Raw genomic sequence first — 6,673 nt, 5'->3', positions numbered from 1 at the left:
TGCCTAGTGGCGGAGTCAGGCCCACTTTTGTGGAACTCTAGAAGAAGGTGGAGGTAGGGATTGTTGAACAAGGGCATCGATGCATCAAAGTCATTTTTGATGTGCGACCAGAAAGGCTGGTTTTTGAGAAAAGATTCCTTGGCTATGATCTCGAAATTGTTGAAGTCTCCATAAGGAATGCTCTTTTTTATGATTGCTTGAAAAGGTTTGCTTGGAGTTTAAAATTCTTCATCCTACAGTCACCATGGCTAGGCACATAACCATTTATGGACGACAATCTGGCCACAAGATTTCTCTTATGTTTGATGATAGCATCTATGCACTTTCTATCTCTTTTGTGATACAACATTATGAAATAACTAATGCATTCAATTTGCATCCATTAACTCTAATGGGAGAGTAGGTGAAGATAAAGGCTACTGAACTTTCTAGTGGTGAACAAATCTTCCTTCTCAATCATGGCCAATGTCAATTCTAGAAGGTTCACATTGCTATTGAAAGCACACAAGGCATTGGAATGAAGAACACACTAGTAATAGTCCAATGGTCCCTCCATAGTAGTTGGTATACTAAATGCAAGCCTTCACAAAGCAGCCTACACATGGTACTCAAGCAAGAAAAGGATATCATTCAAGTTCAAGAGCTACCTATGCATTATGATGGGCATGTGGCATTTGAGTTACCATCTTTTGATCTATTTGTGCACGAACTTATGACAATTGCAACATGTGAATTTACATGGCACAAATCATTAGGAAGGGAATGGGGTCTAGGAGGGCCTCTTTATTTGGCAGTTTAAGGAATTCAAACCTTTAGTATTAAGAAAGTAATCAAAGGACAGCTTTTGAATTCAAACAAGCCAAACGGCTAGTTTGTATAAATTCAAAATTTCTCCCCAAAATGGAATTCAAAATCTAGGGGTAAAACCATATGATGTAGCATATCTATGGAAAGAACTCAGCGCATAGATTGCAGACCTATAATCTTCACTCAAATCGGAGATCATATGTGGGAGTTATGGAAGGCCAAAAATCATAAAATCGTCCACCTCCTTTTTGGGGGGGAAAGTGCATCCTTTGACTACTCTTACACACCCACCATTCTTGCACACATGACCTACACCTATTTGTCAAAATGTTAATCACTTCCATAAGCTCATGGAAAGTAAGGAGGCCCTCCTAGACCCCATCCTCTTCCTAATGTAGAGTTTTGGAATATGCTCAGCAAAATGGTTCAGAAGCAAGGATATGACTGTGTATCAATGTGTGTGTGAACACATTAAAGGAAGATTATGGCTCTTTTTTTTGACACTATTTTAATGTGTGTGAACACATTAAAGGAAGAGTATCTATTTGATAGTTACTTTGCTACACTATACTCTATAGAGTAACTATTGAGATCTTAATCTAACCTTTTTCATTGCTTACGCTCGCTCAGTTTCTTGTCCGCTCGAAAGTACACGCTCAAGGATTGGGATTCCTCGCTAGGTCTATGCTTGAGATACTTGATGATTAAAGTGCATGAGGCACTTGGTAACTAAGGTGCATGGTTAAGCTAGGCTTTTTCTTGAAGTCAAAGTCTAATCCCTACAAGAAGGGGGTGAGCCCTAGAAGGTAGGGGCACGTGTGTGAGGCCATGAACTTGCTATACCCATGCTTGATGACTAAGGTGACTAAGCTAGTTGGGGGCCAAGGTGCCCGGGGGTAGAAAGTCAAAGGCATATCTACAAAGGAGGGATCGAGCCCTATAAGTAGGGGATTAGGTTGATGGCCCTCCCTCATCTAAGGGGCATCCCTTGCTCAAAGAGGCATGTAGGACACATGTCAAGGTTCTAACAAAAGTTGCCGCCATAGTGTGCCTAAAGCCTATTGGATGGCCATGAGAGGGGTCCAATGATAGTTTAGTTAATTGTTTATGCATTATTCAATCCCTCTCTCTCAAAGGGCAAGGAGGACACTTGCCAAAGACTACCTCTATTGCTTGAATTGACCCAGGCTTGTGATTGGCTAGGCTTGAAGGATCCAATGAGCATAAGGCATGAGCTACAAGAGGGGGTCAACCCAAGCATGTAGGGGGCTAGCTTGCTACATATACTCTCTCCACACACACACACACATGCACACACACTCATTGTGTGAAGTGTCAAGTGCAAGAACATCTCCTTCTCCAAGCTTGGTGAGAAGTTGAGAGCCTACACCAACACTCTTGGCTATAAAAATGCAAATACAACCAAGATCCATGCTTCAGTGCTAAAGCTTTCCATCTTCTCCATCTTCATTACTATGCTATCATGCTATCCTAACCAAGAAGAGTAATGATAAGTAAGGAACTGTTTCACTCTTGTAAGGTGTTCATGTTACTAACTCTCTCCATGTTTGAAGGTGTTTGAGGTCTTAGGACTGAGGCCGGGGACAAGTTAATGCTTTCATTTAGCTAAGATATGGGCATAATGGTGGTGCATGAAGTTCTCTATCTTCATTGCACCATCAAGGTCTCAAGGAACACAAAGCTTGGATTGTACCAAGTCTCTTTTTATGGGAGAAATTATAACACAAAAGCCTTTTGGAGGGGGGACCGGCTCCACATAAATCCGGTCCTCAACTATTGTAAAGTTCTCTAATTCTCTCTCTTACAAAGTATTTTCTCATGCCAAGTTGATTAAGTATATTCGTTATGTTGCTACCTCTAATCAACTTCACCCTCTATTTTCTCAAAGTAGTCTCAAAAAAATGTTCACTACAATTCTCTTAATTCCGCTATTCTCAATGTTCCTAGGCCTTTTCCATTACAACTAAAGACTACTTTAAGCCAAAGTCCGGATCTAAAATAAGAATCCAGCCAGTATTAACTATATTTCCAAATGAATGACAATCAGTTCCAAAACACATAAACCAAAGAGGTAAAATCTCGTACCAAAACCTCAATCATTTGTAGAGCTAGACAATTGTAGTAGGTGTAAACATGTAGGAAAGCACCTTCCATAAAATACACAGTAGTAAGAAAATCAAATTTCATCTGAGTATTGAGCAGCACAATCAAAAAATAGAGGTAAAATCAGTAGGTATAGACAACCAATTTTTACAAAACTACAACCAAAGAGCTTTTAAAAATATTGAAACTACTTCAAAAAAAATCTGTCATATCATAGTCAGAGATAGGATTCATTAAAATAAAGAACTTAATCTAAAACCCATTAATTATATTGTAATGGAAATGGCCTATAAACAATGAGAATAGTTGAATTAGGAGAATTAGAGAGAGCATTTTTGTGAGGCTACTTTGAGAACATAGAGGGTGAACTTAATTAGCGGTAGCAACATAACCATAATACTTAATTAACTTGGCATTAACAATACTTTTTCAAGAGAGAGAGTTTAGAGAACTTGACAGCAATTGAGGACTGGATTTATTGTTGGGGTTCATTAACACAAGAATCTCTCTCAACGAACATGCTCTCAGACAGAGACTAAACACTCACTCCATGATCAGACTCAGCAAAGGACATTTTCAGATAACTTTAGAGTCAGCAAACAAAACATAGAGAAAAGATCAGATAGAGCAAAGGACACCATGGCTATAGCTTCTCTTGCATTCCCCTAATCAGAACTTATCCCAATACAAGTATCAATTGATGGTTATAATTGTCCAACCCAAAAATGTACTTGGCATAAAATATCAGACTCGGCAAAAACCGACCTAACCAAAATCCGACCTAGCAATATTCCGACCCAACAAATAATCCAACTCAACAATAATCAGAGTCAGTAAATATCTAATTGACCAAATATCAGACTCAGTAATATTTAGAGTCATCAATATTCAGAGCAGCATCCCAATTTCAGACTCAACATATAATATCCAGTCAACACATGGCATGTCCCGGTGGTGGATTTTGTAGAAATCCGACTCGGATCCACACATCCCTTGATCAAAGTCAAATGCCTTATCCTATTTTCCCAAAAATCCCTAGCTACTATATAGCATAAAGTATAGTTCCTAGAACCTAATCCAAGATATACAAGTACACCATATAGCACTATGACAAACTCAATGCTAGGATCTTCATATGAAGTAAAGTGTAGTGCTTGGTATGTAATACACAAAATACATCATAGATAGAAACTAAACATCGCCCAAACATTCCCCAAAGGATTATATCACATGAGAGCTAATAGAAAATGAACTTATGAAACAAAAACTGATTAAGTATGTCCATTCTTCAAGAGCATGAAGTAAACATTAGCAGAATGAGCCGCTGCAACCTCTGAAACATGAGAATCTGAAAATCGGATTTTTGCAATCCTGACACCAAACCCTGAATATCCTCTTATATCTTCAAACCTCCTTGAATTTGAAAATCTACATATTCATCCTTCAACAACATGTGCATAAAGACATAATGCTCCCAACATCCAAATAAAAGATGATCCATAAATATTTGTTCTTCAAAATCAAACAGTTTAGGTAAATCTGAGACAAAACAACTGGAACATATGAAACAATCATTCCACTCAATAAACTCTATAATTTTGTCATGAAAAACATCCAAAATATCATATCCCTTTGATTTCCACTTGACTTTTGCAAAATCAAGGAAAAAACCCTCTTTGCCTGATCATCAATTTGCAAAATTTGATTTAAAAAATATAAAATATGGATCACTGAGTCATCAAATGCAAACATCTTGCATCTGCAAAATCTGATTTGCCACTTGTGCATTGAGAAAATCAGCAATATGCACTTCACACATAGAAATCTGATCTCAAAAAACTCCAATTAAATATTTGCAACTTTTGAGTTTGAGAATAAGCTCATACAACTGGTATGCATCTTCATGACCAACTTTAGCCACCAATTTGCAGCAAATAACACTACCAACAAATCAGATTTCACCTGATAATGACCTAGAATTGGTTCAGGATGAAAAAACCTCTTTGAAACCATCAAGCAATGCTTCTTCAGCATCTGCAACATCTTAGGACACGGATACTTTGCTTCAAAATCTGATTTAGGCTCCAAAAACCCACTTTCTTGATTTTGCATATTCAAGAAACAATCAATTTGATCTTCCTTTGGTTCAATTTGAATTGATTTATAGCTATAAAACAGAGTATTAGCATCATCTTCACACAAATTTTGCAGCCTACATTAGTTTGCTCAAGTTCCTCCTCAAAAACATCATAAAAATCTGAGTTTGGCTGTAAAACAAATAAATCAATAAACTCATCCTCAATATGAGCACTTTCAAGATCATTTTCAGCTCTGCAAGGAACTCCATAAACACTTCAAAAAATTCTAAATCAACACCTTGCATCTCAGCTTGCTCTTGTTTGCATTCCTCATGCTCAATCTGATATGTGAGACCTTTTCCAGATTCGTCCCTATTTAGATTGGAACAACAATCAATTTGCTCCTTCCAATTCTCTGCAATTGAAGCATATCCTTGCTTGATATCGACCTGTGACATCAACATCTGTCCTTCAAAACATTCAAAACCAAAATTCTCATTTGCTTGATCATACGCAACATCTGGCACAATGGTCTAATTTTTTGTCTGAATCTGTCGATCATCAAAATCAGCATCTGTAAATTCCTTCAATGTTCCTTCAGCACCTTTTGGAACCATTTTCACATATAGGGATCTTTTTGATGGAGACTCCTCCTGAACTCATATGTTTTTCAAAAATTCCTCCTCAGCAAATCCGATTTCATAAAAATCCGATTTCTAGCAATTCCTCCTTTGCATTCATCTCACTATCCACCTCTTCAAGTGGGCTTTGAATAACATGAACAACATCATGGTTATGTATGACCTGCTTCTGCTCACAAATAGGGTAACAACATTTTCCATATGCAAACAACATAAGTTTAAGCAATGGATCTTCCTCTTCCACTCCATGGGTATACTCTAGTGATAGGTAAGGGGTATCTAGGGGCTCTTCTAGGCTCTTTTGGCCAACCTCCTTTTGCACCTCCTTCTCCTCCATCTTTGGTATCCCTACTTGGTGGATTACGGGCTACATGCTCCATCCATCATCATCATCATCATCATCACTCAAATCCCCTTCAAACTCATTCTCATATGCATCCCTCAGCTTCTCACATGCTTTTTGAAACTTGAAAACCTTCTTTCTACTAGAACATGATTTTTGTCTATCCCCTTTATGATCATCTAGCCATTCATATGCATTCTCCAAGTCATCTTCAAAATCATCTAACTTCTCTAAGGCTCTTTCCATTTTTTTATAGGAAGTTGCCTTTTGCAATTTGCGGCTAGTGTTATGAAGTTTTATGCATAAATCCACCATGCACCACTTTCTACAAGCATCTCTTTTTGAGCACTCATCAACTACACACGGACAATCATCCACCTCATGCTTTTTACTCATGCAAACCTCACATTTATCTTTGTTCTTTCTACCCCCCATAACATTCACTTCATTAAAATACGACAATCATGTTCAACCCTCAAGATCGGTGCACCACACCGATTCGAGACCCATTTAATTCGCTAAATGAAGAGCCACGGATGTTGTATTGGGATCCGCATAGTCCATTCGATTGGTTGCTTAAATGATTGGGATATTTTAGTTTAGTGATGTATTTATATGTTTGGAAAAATTCAGTAAAAGACACCATTCTTGAGTTTGTTTGCTTTGACAGATCTAATTAT

The 6,673-nt window shown here is 37.8% G+C and overlaps 1 pseudogene; it reads right to left on the bottom strand.

Moving 5' to 3' along the window:
- Positions 1–4,669: 4,669 nt before the first annotated feature.
- LOC147424514 (uncharacterized) lies at positions 4,670–5,987 on the bottom strand (annotated as a pseudogene).
- Positions 5,988–6,673: the final 686 nt, after the last annotated feature.

Source organism: Adiantum capillus-veneris, chromosome 25 (genome assembly GCF_014529385.1).
Source record: "Adiantum capillus-veneris isolate H3 chromosome 25, ASM1452938v2, whole genome shotgun sequence".
Classification (NCBI taxonomy): Eukaryota; Viridiplantae; Streptophyta; class Polypodiopsida; order Polypodiales; family Pteridaceae; genus Adiantum; species Adiantum capillus-veneris.
The sequence above is the reverse complement of the archived record's forward strand: the minus strand, read 5'-3'. Positions and strand labels throughout refer to the sequence as shown.